At 45.7% G+C, this 21,354-nt stretch overlaps 1 protein-coding gene across 1 annotated transcript in view; it reads right to left on the bottom strand.

The window, feature by feature from the left end:
- LOC115192668 (potassium voltage-gated channel subfamily KQT member 1-like) overlaps positions 1-21,354 on the bottom strand; it is a 219,412-nt gene that overhangs the window by 163,011 nt on the left and 35,047 nt on the right. The window lies entirely within an intron of this gene.

The following is a 21,354-nucleotide window of genomic DNA, read 5'->3' as shown; positions in this document are numbered from 1 at the left end:
TCTTTCCAATGTGTCAAGTAATTATCTTTTTGTTTTCTCATGATCTGGTTGGGTCTAATTCTGTTTCTGTCCTGGGGCTCTGTGGGGTCTGTTTGTGTTTGTGAACAGAGCCCAAGAACAAGCTTGCTTAGTGGACTCTTCTCCAGGTTCATCTCTCTCTGTAGGTGATGGCTTTGTTATGGAAGGTTTGGGAATCGCTTCCTTTTAGGTGGTTGTAGAATTTAACGTTTCTTTTCTAGATTTTGATCATTAGCAGGTATCGGCCTAATTCTGCTCTGCATGCATTATTTGGTGTTTTGCATTGTACACGGAGGATATTTTTTCCCGAATTCTGCATGCAGAATGTTTCTCTCTCAATTAAATTCAATTTAAGGGCTTTATTGACATGGGAAACATATGTTAACATTGCCAAAGCAAGTGAACTAGATAATAAACTAAAGTGAAATAAACAATAAAAATGTATTAATAGTAAACATTACACTCACAGAAGTTCCAATAGAATAAATACATTACAAATGTCATATTATGTGCAAATAGTTAAAGTACAAAAGGGACAATAAATAAATATAAATGTGGGTTGGATTTACAACTGTGTTTGAGCTTCACTGGTTGCCCTTTTCTTGTGGCAACAGGTCACAAATCTTGCTGCTGTGATGGCACACTGGTATTTCACCAAATATCCCTCTGTGGGTTCAAAGCCTCACGGTGGCTCTGCCTGGCTGGCTGGCCCCCCTCTGTTGCTCTGTTTAACCCCATGACTGAGCACTCTGACTGGGACACGGCAGAGCCAGATGGTACCCGCTCCCTAGAAACACGCTATGCCAGATTGGGAGTGGGAAAAACATGATACCAGGGTGCTTTACGCTTTAAGTGACCACACAACAGCCACACTTTGGAGATGATTAACGGAAATAGTCATCACCATCAGTCACACATATGTTTGATTTGATATGCGGAACAACTGTTAATATCTGAAAGCACGGCTCAACACGTGAAAGGGATGAAGTGAGTCTAGCACAGGAGGTTGGTGGCACCTTAATTGGGGAGGATGGGCTCGAGGTAATGGCTGGAGTGGAATGGTATCAAATACAGAAAACATGGTTTCCATGTGTTTGATGCCATTCCATCTGCTCCGTTCCAGCCATTATTGTGAGCCGTCCTCCCCTCAGCAGCCTCCACTGGAGTCTAGTCAATGACCGTTTCAACATGACAACAAATTGATCTACGGCAACACTCATCAATACTGTAGGTAGGAAAGTCTAGTCCATGGATGATCTCTTAAACCTAGCCATAAGAAAGTCTAGTCCATGAATGAGCTCTAAAACCTAGCCATAAGAAAGTCTAGTCCATGGACGATCTCTTAAACCTAGCCATAAGAAAGTCTAGTCAATGGACGATCTCTTAAACCTAGCCATAAGAAAGTCTAGTCCATGAATGAGCTCTAAAACCTAGCCATAAGAAAGTCTAGTCCATGAATTATCTCTAAAACTTAGCCAAAAGGAAGTCTAGTCCATGGATGATCTCTAAAACCTAACCAGAAGGAAGTCTAGTCCATGGATGATCTCTAAAACCTAACCAGAGGGAAGTCTAGTCCATGGATGATCTCTAAAACCTAACCAGAGGGAAGTCTAGTCCATGGATGATCTCTAAAACCTAACCAGAAGGAAGTCTAGTCCATGGATGATCTCTAAAACCTAACCAGAAGGAAGTCTAGTCCATGGATGATCTCTAAAACCTAACCAGAAGGAAGTCTAATCCCTGGATGATCTCTAAATGATCTTTAAAACCTAGCCAGAGGGAAGTCTAGTCCATGGATGATTTCTTATCCATGGACTAGACTTGTCAAGTCTAGTCCATGTGAAGTCATGTTTTTGGTACACTTTTTGGAACACTTCACATTTGACATTTTACAGTACATGTGACATTGAATAATAATTACTGTATAAATAAACACACAATGTGGTCATGTATGTCAAAGTGTGTTAAATATGTAAGTTGAAAATACTTTACGTTAAAAGCACTGTGTGTGTATCATAAAGACTTTGTTTGTCTGTGAAATCTCATGTGAAAATTTGAATCCACAAAGGTTATGCGATCACATGTGAAGTGTTCCAAAAACACATAGTTTCACGTTTTCACATGTGCGAAACATGGAAATGTCACATGTGAAATCATGTGATTTTACACATGTGAAATCATTTGGTTTTTCCATAAGGGCATCCTGCCTTTCCTGTTAGAGGATGGACATTCTAGAGATTCAGCTCCCAAGAAGGAGCCATTCGAAACCCTGCTCTATTCTCAATGTAAATTGGAATGATCTGACAATCTGTGAGTTAATCTGATCCTCTAAGTGAAGTCTGCAGCAGCAGCAGACACACAAAGCCCAGCCACACAATGGCTCTGGCAGGCTGCTCAACTCTGGCTCTCCTCTCTGTCTCCACTGGGACTTTTCTATTCCATATGGCTCTGGGCTGAGTGGGCTCTGCCTCTCCTATCCGTCTCCACTGGGACTTTTCTATTCCATATGGCTCTGGGCTGAGTGGGCTCTGCCTCTCCTATCCGTCTCCACTGGGACTTTTCTGTTCCATATGGCTCTGGGCTGAGTGGGCTCTGCCTCTCCTCTCTGTCTCCACTGGGACTTTTCTGTTCCATATGGCTCTGGGCTGAGTGGGCTCTGCCTCTCCTCTCTGTCTCCACTGGGACTTTTCTATTCCATATGGCTCTGGGCTGAGTGGGCTCTGGCTCTCTCTCTCTGTTCTGTACATTACATGTCTTCTTCCTTCTGACCTTGCCAGCCAAACAAAGATGGCTGAGCTGAATGGCAGGCCTTGTCTGGCGTGGCCATGGCGTGATGGAGGGAGTGATGGCAGCACATGGCAGCACTCAGCTCCACACAATACCGTCCACTGTACACCTGTCCCTCCAGTCCTCCAGTCCCTCCCCATCCAGGCTGCCAGCCTGTCTGTAGCCCGCTTTCTTCTGTTTTGGCCATTAACCCCCCCTCCTTTTCATTTAACCTGCTCAAACCGGTGTGTGTGTGAGTGTGATTGCATTTGTGTGTGTATAAAGGGGATTAGTGGAGCGAGGGAAACCTTGGAGGAGGGTTCGTGGGGACAGGAAGGATAGAGCGGGAGGCAGACGAGGAGGGCAATACATTATCTCAACAGATCACCCACTCCACCCCCGCCCCACTCCATTGTGACTCCAGCATCACCAGGACCATGGAGAAGTCAGAGCTAGGGGGTGTCTGCTGCCCAGCTCCCCCCAGCAGAGATCCTATTGTTGGGCCAGTGTTTGCCCTGGACGGCACTGCCCTAGCCTGTTTGCGCTGAGAGAAGGGGAAAGAAGCCAGAGGAGACTCCATTTGTTTAACGTCTACTGCTCCATTCAGCTTGGTGGGCTTTGACAAATGAAGGCAATAAAGAGGCAGGCCTGGCAGGGGCTCAATTAACCACTAGTGGGGAGCATGACGGCTGAGACCCCTTCATGGTAGAAAGAGGACAACTAAACCTTAGGGAGGAGAATTCCAGTCAGGGTAAATTTGTTCGGCTCTCTGTTGGTCTATCCATCTACCCATTGGATGCCTGGACTTTTGGTTATTGGAAGCAACTTGAACTCCATAAACTGGTTTCAATAGCACTGAGAAAAAGGGTGAGAACATATTGGACCAAATGTATTTTCTGTCGAAGTACAGTTGTCATTGCACAACATTGCCACTTCTTGCATCAAGACACTACAGTAACATGACAAGGTCTCAGATCATGGTCAGACAACCCATAACATCATGACACACATCATGACAAACATGTCCAAGAAAACAGAACAAAAACTCCACATGTATGCTCCAATGCCTCTTAGGGCATATCCAAGCCTAACACTCTTCCAGTAAAGTTTCTGTCAACATTGTGCTTAATGCTGGAGCAAATACAGCGAGCAAACAGAGCTGAGGATGACAGGACAGGACAGCTTTGGGCTCCGGTGACACCCACCCTCTCTGACAGTAATTTGTGTACCTCACATTCAAATAGAAATCCAACGGAGGACAATGGCTTGCTTAGCCTGGTCCGAGATCTGTGCTGTATAGCTGACAACCCTAGGAGTATTGGCAATACAGCACAAACAGATCTGGGACCAGGCTAGTAGAGGACTCCTCCAGTCTCTATCACAGGGACTGCTGTTCTGTGGTTCCAGCTTGTGGAGGCGTTGACCCCATTCAGCCAGCCTAAAGCTCCTGAAAAAACCCTGAAGGCTGCCTACCGACGGAGAGATGAGTTAGTGGGATCCGTCAGTCAGTGACAGCTTCTGAATTGTCTGTTAGTTTACCTCTTCTGATTCTCAACTCAGCACAAGGGAGAGAAAGAGAGGAGGATGGGGGCAAGACTATATTTGGTTGTGGCATTTATTGAAAATAATATGAATCTAAAATAACTTTCTGCACTGAAGGAAAGAAGTATGTAAAAGAGCAGGAATCAATGGATTCCAAAAAACAACCCTCCTTCTTAGAACACTGCCATTCAATATTAAAGAGAGGTGCACCTGAGACATAGGACAGTTAGAGCTGAGGCCACAGCCCCTGGACTCTGCTGTGTTTCATGTGGGGTCTTGTTGTTGCCCACACTGAACAGAATGGAAGCGAGTGATAAGGTCAAATAGGAAATGAGAAACCGTACATCATCAGTCAGGAGTGACGCGAGGCACAGTACCATAGGAGCTGGAGAACCTATCTGCCTAGCTGACGCAGAGGGCAAAGGTCAAATAGTCATCTTCTGACAGGATTTTCACACACTCTCACACACCCGCACGTGTACGTTGGTTTTACTATCAAATTGGGGACCCAAAAATGTATTCCCATACAAAATCCAATTTCCCCTAACCCTAACCCTAAACCTAACCACAACTTCTAACCCTAACCCTAATTCTAAAGCTAACTCTAAACCTAACCCTTAAGCCTGAACCTAACTCCTAAGCCTAAACCTAACCCCTAAGCCTAAAGTAGCATTTTTCCTTTTGGGGACCGGCGAAATGTACTCACTTGTCAAATGTTTCTTGTTTTATTATCCTTGTGAGGACTTATGGAACCCAAAAGGATAGTAAAGTTAGACCACGTGCACACGCACACAAACACATACACATCCATGGCTGTCAGTTTGGAGGCAGGTCCCTCTGAGTGTAAGTACATGCTTTGAATGCTAATGCAGTGATGTGAGCTCAGGTTTTCCACTTGGCTGGGCTGTCAGGCAGGCAGGGCCCCTGACATGAGGTGAACCCACACCCTGAGCCCTGGGCTGGCGGATGTGGGATGTTTGTACAGTATGAGTGTCACTACTGACCCCAAACCAGCTAATTCATTTCATCTTTCAAAACAATGGAAATCAAATTGACTTTTCCTTCATGGAATGGGTTGACCTTGCCTATGGAAGTAAATATACAGTATATTTTTGCTGAGGCAAAAACACCCTGTCCGAAAAAATATTGTTTCGGGAAGAAATGATGATGATGTGTGTGTGTGTGTGTGTGTGTGTGTGTGTGTGTGTGTGTGTGTGTGTGTGTGTGTGTGTGTGTGTGTGTGTGTGTGTGCGTAACCTTTGCCCTCTGCGTTAGCCAGGCAGACAGGTTTCCCAGCTCCCATGGTATTATTGTACTATACCTCCTGTCACTGCTGACTGACGATGCATTGTTTCTCATTTCCTATTTGACCTCATCACTCTCTTCCTTCTCTCACAGATCATCTCTTCAGGTCAGGAAACAATAAACATTTTGACAGGCTGTCATCTTGTCTTGTCAGAATGTATCTGTTGATGTTTACATAAACTCTCTGTCTCCTCATCACTGCTAGTCACATCAAATCAACACACAGGGGTAAGGGGATGCTTGACAGGATACATCAAAAGTATGTGGACACCCCTTCAAATTAGTGGATTCGGCTACTTCAGCCAAACCCTTTTCTGACAGGTGTATAAAATCGAGCACACAGCCATGCAATCTCCATAGACAAACATTGGCAGTAGAATGGCCTTACTGAAGAACTCAGTGACTTTCAACGTGGCACAGTCATAGGACGCCACCTTTCCAACAAGTCAGTTTGTCAAATGTCTGCCCTGCTAGAGCTGCTACGGTCAACTGTAAGCACTGTTACTGTGAAGTGGAAACGTCTAGGAGCAACAACGGCTCAGCCGCGAAGTGGTAGACCACACAAGCTTGCAGAACGGTACCCCCGAGTGCTGAAACGCATAGCGCGAACAAATCGTCTGTGCTCGGTTGCAACACTCACTAATGTGTTCCAAAGCAGCCACATATAAGCCTAAGATCACCATGCACAATGCCAAGCGTTGGCTGGACTGGTGTAAAGCTTGCCGCCATTGGACTCTGGAGCAGTGGAAACGCGTTCTCTGGAGTGATGAATCACCCTTCACAATCTGGCAGTCCGATGGATGAATCTGGATTTGGCAGATGCCAGGAGAACGCTATCTGCCCAGATGCATAGTGCCAACTGTAAAGTTTGGTGGAGGAGGAATAATGGTCTGGGGCTGTTTTTCATAGTTCGGGTTAGGCCCCTTAGTTCCAGTGAAGAGAAATCTTAACGCGACAGCATACAATGAAATTCTACACGATACTGTACGCACAACTTTGTGGCAACAGTTTGGGGAAGGCCCTTTCCTGTTTCAGCATGACAATGCCCCTATGCACAAAGCAAGGTCCATACAGAAATGTTTTGTCGAGATCGGTGTAGAAGAACTTGACTGGCCTACACAGAGCCCTGACCTCAATCCCATCGAGCACCTTTGGGATTAATTGGAACACCCACTGCGAGCCAGGTGTAATCGCCCAACACCGGTGCCCACATATTTTTGGTCATGTAGTGTATTTTCACACCCATCAGGATGTGTGTTGTTCTTTGGGTCCCAGCACCTTTTGAGTGCTGAGTCGAATCAAAGGGTCCCAGGGTGTGTTTCTGCAGCCCTCCCTCACTCCCTTCCTGCAGCAACCCAGCCACCCAGCCAGCCCAGCCCAGCCCAGCCCAGCCCAGCGAGCGCTCTGTGAGGTCAAACGCAGGTCGCAGCGAAAAAGGATGAACTTCTGAACCTCATCCCTGAATGAAACGCCTCTCTGCCCAACAAATATCAGACACAAAGAAGAAGGCTGGAGACTATTTTCCCTCCACAGGGTACTGCGTTTAAGAGCAATGCTGCTTATAGACACATTATAGCTGGGTAGTGCTCACATAATGGACAGGGAGCTCCTCGTCACATTTATTCAAACATTTCATATCAATGTGAATGAGCTGAGAGGGAGTTCATCCAACAAAGCTTTATAGATGATAATGTGATGAAAAGACGTTTTGGGGGTGGGGGGAAAGGGGGGGGGAGACTTCTGCAGTATTTTCCATAACAGCACTAAGGCCACTTGGGAATACTTCAGGCTTGGAATAGCGATATCTGGCAAGAAACCTGGATGTCACCCAAACACAATATTTCGAAAAAAGGTCTTTAAGACAAACTGTCACTGTTTATTACATTTCTGTTTGATTCTTTTCCCCTTCTTACTCTGAAGCAGAGGCAATTTACATAGGTCTCAGATAAAGTATTGTTTTGCTTCATGTTAACTCAACATAGTTCTTTAAAAGCTAAATCAGAGGATGCGGTCATGACCTGTATGTTTTATGAATCGCTAACAAAAGTGGTTTAATGTTTCTTTAAAAACACAACATTCAAACACGATGAAAATAGGCCTATCCCTTGTGGCATTTCAAAATCAATAATCATCACTGATATACTGTATCAAAGATACTTTGGCAGAAAAAACGTTCTGTGAAATGTAATATGTTGTTGCTGGAGCCCAGGAAGAGTAGCTGCTGCCTTAGAAGTTAATCTGCTATATTACCAGAATTGACTGTTGTTTCCAAGTGTGTGTTTGGTGTATCTACTCTAAGATATGCTGGAGGAGCACTTAAAGAGTCAGGGCTTGATCTGGTGGTGTCAGGGACTGAGGATCAAAAGGAGCCATCTCATCAAAAGGGGATTGAAGTGTGTGTGTGTGTGTGTGTGTGTGTGTGTGTGTGTGTGTGTGTGTGTGTGTGTGTGTGTGTATAGGGGCTATAGGGATCACAGCTGAACTCCTACAGCGTTGGCCTCAGAAGCTCAAACAGTCTGTCAAAGTGTGAACGCTGACAGACAGATCAGTGAGGATGAGCTCTCTCTCTTTCTCGCTCTCTCAAATACCTCATACTGTCAACCTCTTTCTCTCTCAAATACCTCATACTGTCAACTCTCTCTCTCAAATACCTCATACTGTCAACCTCTCTCTCTCTCAAATACCTCATACTGTCAACCTCTCTCTCTCTCTCTCAAATACCTCATACTGTCAACTCTCTCTCTCAAATACCTCATACTGTCAAACTCTTTCTCTCTCAAATACCTCATACTGTCAACTCTCTCTCTCAAATACCTCATACTGTCAACCTCTTTCTCTCTCAAATACCTCATACTGTCAACCTCTTTCTCTCTCAAATACCTCATACTATCAACCTCTCTCTCTCTCAAATACCTCATACTGTCAACTCTCTCTCTCAAATACCTCATACTGTCAACCTCTTTCTCTCTCAAATACCTCATACTGTCAACTCTCTCAAATACCTCATACTGTCAACCTCTCTCTCTCTCAAATACCTCATACTGTCAACTCTCTCTCTCAAATACCTCATACTGTCAACCTCTCTCTCTCTCAAATACCTCATACTGTCAACTCTCTCTCTCAAATACCTCATACTGTCAACCTCTCTCTCTCTCAAATACCTCATACTGTCAACCTCTTTCTCTCTCAAATACCTCATACTATCAACCTCTCTCTCTCTCAAATACCTCATACTGTCAACTCTCTCTCTCAAATACCTCATACTGTCAACCTCTCTCTCTCTCTCTCTCTCTCTCTCTCAAAGACCACTCATACTGTCAACCTCCATCTCTCTCTCTTTCGCTCTCAAATACCTCATACTGTTAACCTCTCTCTCTCTCTCTCTCTCTCTCTCTCTCTCTCACATAGTCTTCTCAGACAGACCTGTCATTGACCTTCCACTTAAAAAAGCTCACTAATCTTCACAAACTTCCATCAGCAACTAATGATCTCTTACAGATCTCCCTCTCACTGCTCCTCCTTCTTTCCTATCCTACTGAGCACCCAGCCCAGGGCAGCTCTAGCCCAGCGGTGGCCTATATGCTTTTACCATCTAATAGCCGTGACCTTCAGGGTCTGCATGTCAGAGCAGGCAGAAAGGCCTGGACGTTTATTAGAGCCTTTTACACACATACACAGAGTAAAGCAATAACGGTCAGAGGCACGGCTGGGACAATACAGCTGATGAACAGGGAAACACAGAGCTGTCTCACATACCACGGCTCCACCTCATTGAGCTTTGATAAGATGGATGACTGTCTATGGGATTTGTCTGAGATTTAAATATATATATTCATTAAGTTCATAAATTAAAACAACATCACATACCCTAGCGGTTAGAGCATTGGGCCAGTAAACGAAAGGTCGTAAGTTTGAATCCCCGAGCTGACAAGGTGAAAAATCTGTCTGTGCCCTTGAGCAAGGCACTTAACCATAATTGCTCCTGGGTCTGCCACAACTAAAGAATCATTGTTGAATCGGAAAAGACACGTATCCCAAAAGGATCAGGTGATTGCATGTGCTGAAAGGAATGAGGTGGGTAGATAACTAAGTGTGTCATCGTAGCAAAGTATTTATAAACAAAAAATCTGATCTCTTAAAATTCCGTCCTATTATCTATACAATAAGCCATAATTGATTTTGTCCCAATAGGCCTTGCATATTCCCACGTTCAAGGAGCTTTCCGTTTGATTGGGTTATTTTGCCTAAAAACCTTTAGCCCCACCTATAGAAAGCAAAAAACAACTGTATTTATTTGAAGGCTATAGCCTTGAAATAATATAACCTTAGGCGCCCTGTCTGGCTCCTGACCTATTTAGAGTATTTATATGCTGTATTTATATGACATGTAGCTTATTTGAAATTATGTTCACTTCTTACATTCACCTTTCATGTTTATTCAAATACTTTTCATTGAAATCCATATGGTTTGGTTTCAATACCTAAAAATCAATTTGTAGGTTCAGGTAGTCACAAAAATAGATGGGCGTGTGAATTTGGAGCTGCAGTGTCACGTTCTTGCAAATGAGCGGACCAAGGCGCAGCGTGAGTATAGTTCCACATATTTATTTAAGTGAAACTAACAAAACAAAATAACAAAACTTACAAAGACCGTGAGGACGTAGTGCCCAAACACACTAACAATCAATCAAAATCCCACAAAACACAGGTGGGGAAATAACTACCTAAATATGATCCCCAATCAGAGGCAATGATAAACAGCTGCCTCTAATTGGGAACCATATTAGCACCAACATAGAAATAACATACTAGATCACCCCCTAGTCACACCCTGACCTACTACACCATAGAGAACCAAGGGCTCTCTATGGTCAGGGCGTGACAGTACCCCCCCCCCCAAAGGTGCGGACTCCGGCCGCAAAACCTGAAACCAAATGGGGAGGGTAGGGGGGGTGATTAGTGTCGGTGGCAGCTCCGGTGCAGGTTGTAGCCCCCACCCAGACCCCGGATCCGGCCATCGTGCCGGGCTGAACGGCGTGCCTGGACTGGGCATCGGCACAAAGGAGGACTCCGGCCATGGAGCTGGGTTGGACGCCGTGCCTTGACTGGGCACCGGCGCAAAGGAGGGCTCCAGCCATGGAGCTGGGTTGGACGCTGTGCCTGGACTGGGCACCGGGGCAGAAGAAAGATCCGGCCATGGAGCAGACTGGACGCCGTGCATGGACTGGGCATCGGCGCGGAGGAAGGCTCCCGCCCTGGAGCTGGACTGGACGCCGTGCCTGGACTGGGCACTGGCGCAGAAGAAGGCTCCAGCCTTGGAGCTGGACTGGACGCCTTGCCTGGAAGCTCCGGACCGTTGACAGTCGCTGGAGGTTCCGGACTGTTGACCGTCGCTGGAGGTTCTGGACCGTGGACCGTCGCTGGAGGTTCCGGACTGTGGACTGGGGACACGCACTTCAGGGCGAGTGCGAGGAGCAGGCACAGAACGTACCGGACTGGGGAGGCGCACTGGAGGCCTGATGCGTGGAGCCGGCACAGGTGGCACCGGACTGGTAACATGCACTTCAGGGCGAGTGCGAGGAGCAGGCACAGGACGTACCAGACTGGGGACACGCACTTCAGGGCAAGTGCGAGGAGCAGGCACAGGACGTACCGGACTGGGGAGGCGCACTGGAGTCCAGATGCGTGGAGCCGACACAGGTTTCACCAGACAGCTAACCGGTTCTTCTGGTCGAATGTTGAGCAGAACACACTTGCACAACATCTCTCTCATCTCTCTCTCTCCCAACTTCTCCATTGCCTCCCTGACAGTCTCTGGCTCTTCCCGCGGCTCAGCCGCCAGCTCCATGTGCCCCCCCCCCAAAAGAAATCTTGGGGTTTCTGTGGCCGTGGTCTGGCGACACGCTCCTCCAGAGTTTGCCATTCGGGCTCTGGCACTCTCCTCGACTCGACCGGCCACCCCTTGTGCCCCCCCCCAAAAATTTTTGGGGGGTTGTCCTTGGGCTTTCTGTGGCAGCAAACCCTGGCGTCGTTGCTGTCCTCCATTATTACCTTCCGTCTGCCGCCAAGGAAGGGTTTCGCATCCACCCATCACTTCTTCCCATGTCCAAAACTCCTTTACCTGGTGAACACGCTGCTTGGTCCTGGTTTGGTGGGATATTCTGTCACGTTCTTGGAAATGAGCGGACCAAGGTGCAGCGTGAGTATAGTTCCACATATTTATTTAAGTGAAACTAACAAAACAAAATAACAAAACTTACAAAGACCGTGAGGACGTAGTGCCCAAACACACTAACAATCAATCAATATCCCACAAAACACAGGTGGGGAAATAACTACCTAAATATGATCCCCAATCAGAGGCAACGATAAACAGCTGCCTCTAATTGGGAACCATTTTAGCACCAACATAGAAATAAACATACTAGATCACCCCTAGTCACGCCCTGACCTACTACACCATAGAGAACCAAGGGCTCTCTATGGTCAGGGCGTGACATGCAGTTTATTTTTTCATGTGAGCACGGAGCGGTTTTTAGTGGGGCTGTAGGGAAGCACATGGAGTGCCATGAGCGATGAGCGGAATTTCCAACCGCTCAACTTCACTCACATGCTCTGGTATTAATACACATTGTGTGAAATAGAACAAATGTAAGCACCCATAAATGTTTTTTATTTGATTAAGAAATGAAATGTCTTTTAAACACAGGGTTGCATTGGGGGAAAGCAGACTAGAAGAAGAGCTACAAAATGGTGCAAATTATGAAATGTACAAAATCTACAAAGAATCTGAATTTACCTGTTGTCTCAGCCCAGTCTCTCTGTTCTGCCTTAGTATGGGGAAATACTGCTAGTCACTCAGTTTATATCCTGCATCAACAACACTCTGGGCCTCAGGTTTACAGTCTAAAAATAATATCTGGGTTACAATGCATTGCTGAGCCAACTTTCCCCCCCGAAAAAAGTTTCAGGAAACCGCCTTTACGCTGCATTGCCATGGTTACTAACCACATGTGCAGTGAGATAGGGGTGACTAGTCAAACTAAGACCCCAAGATCATCCTCTTCCCAACTTAAACGGGAAGTACCAGCGTCTATTCAATGCTGATCGGACCAATCAGAATCCATGCTTCAAGATTGTATTGATCACGCGGACTGGGATATGTTCCAGGTTGCCTCTGAGAACAACATTGACCTATACACTGACACGTGGACTGAGTTAATCAGGAAGTGTATAGGCAATGTTGTTCCCACTGTGACTATTAAAACTTACCCAAATCAAAAACCGTGGGTATATGGCAGTATTCGCAAAAACATTAAAGTGCGAACCACTGCATTTAACCCACGGCAAGGTGACTGGGATTATGATTGAATACAAACAGTGCAGCTACGCCGTCCGAAAGGCAATCAAACAGGCAAAACATCAGTCCCGAAACAAAGTGGAGTCGCAATTCAAAAGCTCAGACAAAAGACATACCTGGCAGGGACTCAAAGACAATCACGGATTACAAAGGGAAAACCAGCCACCGACCCGGCCCTCTCACAAGGACTGTGGACTCTCATTCTCCATGGACGACGTGAGTAAGACATTTAAGATTGTTAACCTTCGTAAGGCTGCTGGCTCAGATGGCATCCCAACTGCATCCTCAGAGCATGTGCAGACCAGCTGCCTGGAGGGTTTATAGACATATTCAATATCTCCCTACCCCAGTCTGCTGTCCCCACTTGCTTGTCCACCATTGTTCCTGTACCCAAGAAAGCAAAGGTAACTGAACTAAATGACTATTGCCCCGTAGCACTCACTTCTGTCATCATGAAGTGCTTTGAAAGGCTAGTTAAGGATCATATCACCTCCACTTTACCTGACACCCTAGACCCACTTCAATTTTCATACCGCCCCAATAGATCCACAGACAATGCTATCGCCACTGCCCTATCCCATCTGGACAAGAGGAATACCTACAGTTGAAGTCGGAAGTTTACATACACTTGGGTTGGAGTCATTAAAACTCGTTTTTCATCCCCTCCAATAATTTCTTGTTAACAAACTATAGTTTTGGCAAGTCGGTTAGGACATCTACTTTGTGCATGACACAAGTAATTTTCCCAACAATTGTTTACAGACAGATTATTTCACTTGTAATTCACCGTATCACAATTCCAGTGAGTCAGAAGTTTACATACACTAAGTTGACTGTGCCTTTAAACAGCTTGGAAAATTCCAGAAAATGTTGTCATGGCTTTAGAAGCTTCTGATAGGCTAAATGACATCATTTGAGTCAATTGGAGGTGTACCTGTGGATGTATTTCAAGGCCTACCTTCAAACTCTGTGCTTCTACACCTGCATTGCTTGCTCTTTGGGGTTTTAGGCTGGGTTTCTGTACAGCACTTTGAGATATCAGCTGATGTAAGAAGGGCTATATAAATACATTTGATTTGATTTAATTTGATTCTTTGCTTGACATCATGGGAAAATCCAAAGAAATCAGCCAAGACCTCAGAAAAAAATTGTAGACCCCCACAAGTCTGGTTCATCCTTGGGAGCATTACGACGTTCATCTGTACAAACAATAGTACGAAAGTATAAACACCATGGGACCACGCAGCTGTCATACCGCTCAGGAAGGAGACGCGTTCTGTCTCCTAGAGATGAACGTACTTTGGTGCGAAAAGTGCTAATCAATTCCAGAACAACAGCAAAGGACCTTGTGAAGATGCTGGAAGAAACAGGTACATAAGTATCTATATCCACAGTAAAACGAGTCCTACATCAACATAACCTAAAAGGGCTCTCAGCAAGGAAGAAGCCTCTGCTCCAAAACCACCATAAAATAGCCAGACTACTGTTTGCAACTGCACATGGGGACAAAGATCGTACTATTTGGAGAAATGTCCTCTGGTCTGATGAAACAAAAATAGAGCTGTTTTGCCATAATGACCATTGTTATGTTTGGAGGAAAAAGGGGGAGGCTTGCAAGCCAAAGAACACCATCCCAACCGTGAGGCACGGGGGTGGCAGCATCATGTTGTGGGGGTTCTTTGCTGCAGGAGGGACTGGTGCACTTCACAAAATAGATGGCATCATGAGGTAGGAAAATTATGTGAATATATTGAAGCAACATCTTAAGACATCAGTCAGGAAGTTAAAGCTTGGTCACAAATGGGTCTTCCAAATGGACAATGACCCCAAGCATACTTCCAAAGTTGTGTCAAAATGGCTTAAGGACAACAAAGTCAAGGTATTGGAGTGGCCATCACAAAGCCCTGACCTCAATCCCATAGAACATGTGTGGGCAGAACTGAAAAAGTGTGTGCGAGCAAGGAGGCTTACAAACCTGACTGAGTTACACCAGTTCTGTGAGGAGAAATGGGCCAAAATTCACCCAACTTATTGTGGGAAGGTTATCTGAAAAGTTTGACCAAAGTTAAACAATTTAAAGGCAATGCTACCAAATACTAATTGAGTGTATGTAAACTTCTGACCAACTGGGAATGTGATGAAATAAATACAAGCTGAAATAAATCATTCTCTCTACTATTATTCTGACATTACACATTCTTAAAAGAAAGTGGTGATCCTAACTGACCTAAGACAGGGCATTTTTACTAGGATTAAATGTCAGGAATTGTGAAAAACTGAGTTTGAATGTGTTTGGCTAAGCTGTATGTCAACTTCCGACTTCAACTGTATGTAAGAATGTTGTTCATTGACTACAGCCTACAACACCAAGCTCATCATTAAGCCCTGGGCCCTGGGTCTGAACCTCACCCTGTGCAACTGGGTCCTGGACTTCCTGACGGGCCACCCCCAGGTGGTGAAGGTAGGAAACAACACCTCCTCTAAGCTGATCCTCAACACAGGGGCCCCACAAGGGTCCGTGCTCAGCCCCCTCCTTTACTCCCTGTCCACCCATGACTGTGATAACTGCGCGGCCACGCACGCCTCCAACTCAATCATCAAGTTTGCAGACGAGACAACATTAGTAAACCTGATTACCAACAATGATGGGACAGCCTAAAGGGAGGAGGTGAGAGCCCTGGTGGAGTGGTGCCAGGAAAACAATACCCTCTTCCTCAACAAAATGAAGGAGGTGATCGTGGACTTCAGGAGACTGCAGAGGGAGCACACCCCCATCCACATCGACGGGACCGCAGTGGAGAAGGTGGAAAGCTTTAAGTTCCTCGGCGTACACATCACTGACAATCTGAAATGGTCCACCCACAGACAGACAGGCGCAACAGTGCTTCTTCAACCTCAGGAGGCTAAAGCAATTCGGCTTGGCCCCTAAGACCCTGAGAAGCTTTTACAGATGCACAATTGAGAGCATCCTGTCGGGCTGTATCACTGCCTGGTACGGCAACTGCATCACCCGGAACCGCAGGGCTCTCCAGAGGGTGGTGGGGTCTGCCCAACGCATCCCCGGGTGCACACTGCCTGCTTTCCAGGACACCTACAGCACCTGATCTCACAGGAAGGCCAAAAAGATCATCAAGGACATCAACCACCCGAGCCACGGCCTGTTCACCCTACTATCATCCAGAAGGCGAGGTTAGTACAGGTACATCACAGCTGGGACCAAGAGAATAGAAAACAGCTTCTATCTCAAGGCCATCAGACTGTTAAATAGCCATCACTAGCCAGCCTCCACACAGTACCCTTCCCTGAACTTAGTCACTGTCACTAGCTGGCTACCAACCGGTTACTCAACCCTGCACCTTAGAGGCTGCTGCCCTATGGAGATAGACATGGAACACTGGTCAATTTAATAACGTTTACATACTGTTTTACTCATTTCATATGTACAGTGCCTTCGGAAAGTATTCAGACCCCTTGACTTTTTCCACATTTTGTTACGTTACAGCCTTATTCTAAAATGTATTAAATCGTTTTTTCCCCTCATCAATCTACACACAATACCCCTATTTAAAAAAACAAATGAAATTCTATTATAATACCTACAAATGTGTAATATCACATTCACATAAGTATTCAGACCCTTTACTCAGTACTTTGTTGAAGTACCTTTGGCAGCGACTACAGCCTCAAGTCTTTTTGGGTATGACGCTACAAGCTTGGCACACCTGCATTTGGGGAGTTTTTCCCATTCTTCTCTGCAGATCCTCTCATGCTCTGTCAGGTTGGATAGGGAGTTTCACTGCACAGCTATTTTTAGGTCTCTCCAGAGATGCTCGATCGTGTTCAGTCCGGGCTCTGGCTGGGCCACTCAAGGATATTCAGAGAAATGTCCCAAAGCTACTTCAGCGTTACCTTGTCTGTGTGCTTCAGGTCATTGTCATATTGGAAGGTGAACCTTCGCCCGAGTCAGTGGTCCTGAGTGCTCTACAGCAGGTTTTCATCAAGGATCTCTCTGTACTTTGCTCCATTCATCTTTCCCTCGATCCTGACAAGTCTCCCAGTCCCTGCCGCTGAAGAACATCCCCACAGCATGATGTGCTGCCACCACCATGCTTCACTGTAGGGATGGTGCCAGGTTTCCTCCAGACGTGACGCTTGGCATTCAGGCCAAAGAGTTCAATCTTGGTTTCATCAGATCAGAGAATCTTGTTTCTCATGATCTGAGAGTCTTTGGGTGCATTTTGGCAAACTCCAAGCAGCTGTCATGTGCCTTTTAATGAAGAGTGGCTTCCGTCTGGCCACTTTATCATGAAGGCCTGATTGGTGGAGTGCTGTAGAGATGGTTGTCATTCTGTAACGTTCTCTCATGTCCACAGAGGAACTCTAGAGCTCTGTCAGAGTGACCATCAGATTCTTGTTCACCTCCCCCGATTGCTCAGTTTGGCCAAGCGGCCAGGTCTCGGAAGAGTCTTGGTCATTCCAAACTAATTCCATTTAAGAATGGTGGAGGCCACTGTGTTCTTGGCGACCTTTTAGTACACTTCCCCAGATTTGTGCCTTGACACGATTCTGTCTCGGACGTCTACGGACAATTCCCTTTTGTTCTGACATGCACTGTCAACTGTGGGACCTTCTATGGACAGTTGTGTGCCTTTCCAAATTATGTCCAGGTGGACTCCAATCAAGTTGTAGGAACAGTTCAGTGTGTCAAATCGGAGGGCCTGTTGTCCGGACCTCTGGCAGTCTCTATGGGGGTGCCACAGGGTTCAATTCTCGGGCCGACTCTTTTCTCTGTATACATCAATGATGTCGCTCTTGCTGCTGGTGATTCTCTGATCCACCTCTACGCAAATGACACCATTCTGTATACCTCTGGCCCTTCTTTGGAACCTGTGTTAACAAACCTCCAGACGAGCTTCAATACCATACAACTTTCCTTCCGTGGCCTCCAACTGCTCTTAAATGCAAGTAAAACTAAATGCATGCTCTTCAACCAATCGCTGCCCGCACTACTCTGGACGGTTCTGACTTGGAATATGTGGACAACTACAATTACTTAGGTGTCTGGTTAGACTGTAAACTCTCCTTCCAGATTCACATTAAGCATCTCCAATCCAAAATTAAATCTAGAATCAGCTTTCTATTTCGCAACAAAGCATCCTTCACTCATGCTGCCAAACATACTCTCGTAAAACTGACCATCCTACCGATCCTCGGCTTCGGCGATGTCATTTACAAAATAGCCTCCAACACTCTATTCAACAAATTGGATGCAGTCTATCACAGTGCCATCCGTTTTGTCTCCAAAGCCCCATATACTACCCACCACTGCGACCTGTATGCTCTCGTTGGCTGGCCCTCGCTTCATACTCGTCACCAAACCCACTGGCTCCAGGTCATCTACAAGTCTCTGCTAGGTAAAGCCCCGCCTTATCTCAGCTCACTGGTCACCATAGCAGCACCCACCCGTAGCACGTGCTCCAGCAGATATATCTCACTGGTCACCCCCAAAGCCAATTCTTCCTTTGGCCGCCTTTCCTTCCAGTTCTCTGCTGCCAATGACTGGAACGAACTGCAAAAATCACTGAAGCTGGAGACTCATATCTCTCTCACTAGCTTTAAGCACCAGCTGTCAGAGCAGCTCACAGATCATTGCACCTGTACATAGCCCATCTGTAAATAGCCCATCCAACTACCTCATCCCCATAATGTATTTATTTATTTATCTTGCTCCTTTGCACCCCAGTGTTTTTTATATAACTTAGCAAACATTTCTAAAAACATGTTTGCGCTTTGTTATTATAGGGTATTGTGTGTAGATTGCTGAGGATTTTTCTATTTAATCAATTTTAAAATAAGGCTGTACTGTGGGAAAAGTAAAGGGGCCTGAACACTTTTTGAATGCATTGTATAATGTTTTCTAGTCAATGCCACTCTGACATTGCATGTCCTAATATTGATATATTTCTTAATTATTTTACTTTTAGATTTGTGTGTATTGTTGTGAATTGTTAGATACTATGGCACTGTTGGAGCTAGGAACACAAGCATTTCGCTACATTCGCAATAACGTTTGCTAAATACGGGTATGCGACCAATAAAATCTTATTTTATTTTAATACAACCCTGCTAAAGCTACTGACAGATGTGTTAAAGCAGACGTTTCATATACCAGAGAGTACACCAGGCTGCATCAAATCCAGGCCGTGATTGGGAGTCCCATAGGGCGGCGCACAATTGGCCCAGCGTTGTCCGGGTTTGGCCGGGGTAGGCTGTCATTGTAAATAACAATTTGTTCTTAACTGACTTGCCTAGTTAAATAAAGTTTAAATCAAATAAATACAAATAAAAAGGTCATGACCCCCAGGTCTAGCCTATCTCTACAATGATTACTACCACCTTAACACTCAAGTTAAAGTTATGTTGAAAGAAATATGCAATGCCATTCATATCAATTTATCTACATTTCCAACATGATCTGTTTTAGTGATGATGGGGGATGGAAACTAAGGCAGGGCAATAACCAAGGCAAAAACCCTTCCACTCCCCCACTGGGTAGCTGCTAGTGTCAGAGAGTTCACAACACAACTCCCCCTCCCTCCCCCATACTTTCTTCCTCCTCTGTGTCCCCTCTCAACAACCTCACAGAGCAGCATCAGCATGATTGTGTATAGCCTGGTAGATACTGTAGACTGTGTATAGACTGGTAGATAGACTGTGTATAGCCTGGTAGATAGACTGTGTATAGACTGGTAGATAGACTGTGTATAGCCTGGTAGATAGACTGTGTATAGCCTGGTAGATATACTGTGTATAGCCTGCTAGATACACTGTGTATAGCCTGGTAGATAGACTGTGTATAGTCTGGTAGATATACTGTGTATAGCCTGGTAGATAGACTGTGTATAACCTGGTAGCGTAGATAGAGTGTTTGGTAGATATACTGTGTATAGCCTGGTAGATAGACTGTGCATAGCCTGGTAGATAGACTGTGTATAGTCTGCTAGATACACTGTGTATAGACTGGTAGATAGACTGTGTATAGCCTGGTAGATAGACTGTGTATAGTCTGCTAGATACACTGTGTATAGACTGGTAGATAGACTGTGTATAGCCTGGTAGCGTAGATAGAGTGTTTGGTCATTAGAGACTGTCTATTCGAACCTGTCACTCTCCCAGCCAGATACAGAGAAACTCATCCACCCCTTCAGCTTTTCTCGGATCGACGACAGCAATGCGCTGTTTGGGTGCCTCCCAGCTAAATCATTATTGAGGCTCCAACTAATCCAGAATAGTGCTGTCAGATCACATCACCCCATTCAGGCCCAAATCAATTGGCTACCGGTCAACTACAGGATAGACATACAAATCTTCACGCTTGTATTTAAAGCCTCAAATGGATTGAGCCCCACCTACCTCATCTCAATCAGCGAGCCACCTCACACTCTCCGCTCTGCTTCAAGTCCCCCAAGACACGTCTCCAAACTATGAGGGATTGAGCTGAGCTGTAGTCAATGAACAGCATTCTCACATAGGTGTTCCTTTTGTCCAGGTTGGAAAGGGCAGGGTGGAGTGCAATTGAGATTGCGTCATCTGTGGATCTGTTGGGGCGGTATGCGAATTGGAGTGGGTCTAAGGTTTCTGGGATAATGGTGTTAATGTGAGCCATGACCAGCCTTTCAAAGCACCTCATGGCTACCGACGGGAGTGCTACAGGGTGGTAGTCATTTAGGCAGGTTACCTTCGCTTTCTTGGGCACAGGCACTATGGTGGTCTGCTTGAAACATGTAGGTATTACAAACTCGGTCAGGGAGATGTTGAACATGTCAGTGAAGACACTTGCCAGTTGGTCCGCGCATGCTCTGAGTACACATCCTGGTAATCCGTCTGGCCCCGCGGCCTTGGGAATGTTTACCTGTTTAAAGGTCTTGCTCACATCGGCTACAGAGAGCGTGATCATACAGTCGTCCAGAACAGCTGGTGCTCTCAAGCATGCTTCAGTGTTGCTTGCCTCGAAGCGAGCATAAAAGGCATTTAGCTCATCTGGTAGGCTCGCGTTACTGGGTAGATCGTGGCTGGGTTTATCTTTGTAGTCCGTAATGGTTTTGCAAGCCCTGCCACATCCGATGAGTGTCAGAGCCAATGTACTAGAATTTAATCTTAGTCCTGTACTGACGCTTTGCCTGTTTGAAGGTTCGTCTGAGGGCATAGCGGGATTTCTTATAAGCGTCTGGATTAGTGTCCCACTCCTTAAAAGCAGCAGCTCTAGCCTTTAGCTTGGTGCATATGTTGCCTGTAATCCATGGCTTCTGATTGGGATATGTACGTACATTCACTGCAATTATTGTTGAAGCCGGTGACTGAGG

Source organism: Salmo trutta, chromosome 4, assembly GCF_901001165.1.
Source record: "Salmo trutta chromosome 4, fSalTru1.1, whole genome shotgun sequence".
NCBI classification, from domain to species: domain Eukaryota; kingdom Metazoa; phylum Chordata; class Actinopteri; order Salmoniformes; family Salmonidae; genus Salmo; species Salmo trutta.
This window is presented reverse-complemented; position numbering and strand designations above follow the sequence as displayed.